Here is a 1,218-nt window from a genome sequence, read left to right as displayed (position 1 = left end):
CAATTATTCATATAATCTTTTTGCTCCTTTGACAGTATCGAATAGACACAATGTCTACAATAAGAGGTTCAGTTGTAACAACAGCTGTGAGGGTGTTGCTGGATCAGGAGATGTATTCATCTGTTGTGCATGGAATCATTACGAGTTGAGACCAACTCAGTGGCATATAGTATCAACAATAAAAAGGCATCCCTCACATTTTGAGAGTTCACTTTATGCCATTTTGCTTTTATGGACGGATATTAGTTCCTGTTTTTATTAACTAAAAGAAATCCAGAAACAATTTTTGTTTTTCCAAAAAAGAAAAGAGGCAGCAGAAAAGTGAAACTTGTGTTCTGTGTTTTCAGCAAGTCATTAAAGAGGCAGCGTGCACCCCGCGCAGCAAGCGTGGCTTCACCAAACTCCTTCCCTCAGACCTGTAGCCACCAGAGTTTGGAGCACTGTATGTTAGCGCTGTTTCAGGATCTACGTCTTGTTTGATATTTGTTTTTTGGGTCTGAAAATACTCAAAAGTTTTTCGCGTATACGTTAATCGAAATCGCTTCTTCACTTATGCCTTGTAAACAAAAGGTTTTATAGGACCACTCGATTTTCAATCTTACTACCTTGTACTTTCATTATGTATTTTGTTCTTGGCAAAGGTTTATCTATCTTATTAAAGTTTTCAAAGAAACTAGTTTTGGTGTGACTTGACATACCTTGATTCTTTTGTTTTTAAATTCATTCATTTATGTTCTTATTTCTATCAACGCCTTGCTTCTTCTACTTTTGAGAAATTTTCTTTTTTTCCCCTGTCTTCTCAAATTTAGCATGTTTCTTTTCAGTATTTTTTTATTTTTATTTATACAGAATGAAAGATTTCACTATTTCACCATTTTTACATAAACAATTCAGTGGCTTCGGTTTATGTTCCTCATGTTGTACAACAATCAATGCTATTTATTCTTTTTCAAATTATCCCACTACCATTAACAGACACTCACTGTACCCAAAGAGATGATACACCCCTAGTAACCATGAATAAACTTTTGTTTTTAGGCATTTGTCTATTCTAGATATTCCATTTAATTGGCATCATACAATATTTGTCCTTTGTTTCTGATGATTTCACTCAGCATAATTCTTTCAAGGTTCTTTCATGTTGTGGTATACATTAAGGCTTCATATCTCCTTAAAGGTACATAACAGTATGTATGTACCACATTTTGTTTATCCATT

The sequence above is a fragment of the Chrysochloris asiatica genome, unplaced genomic scaffold, assembly GCF_000296735.1.
Source record: "Chrysochloris asiatica unplaced genomic scaffold, ChrAsi1.0 scaffold00009, whole genome shotgun sequence".
In the NCBI taxonomy this organism is placed as follows: Eukaryota; Metazoa; Chordata; class Mammalia; order Afrosoricida; family Chrysochloridae; genus Chrysochloris; species Chrysochloris asiatica.
This window is presented reverse-complemented; position numbering follows the sequence as displayed.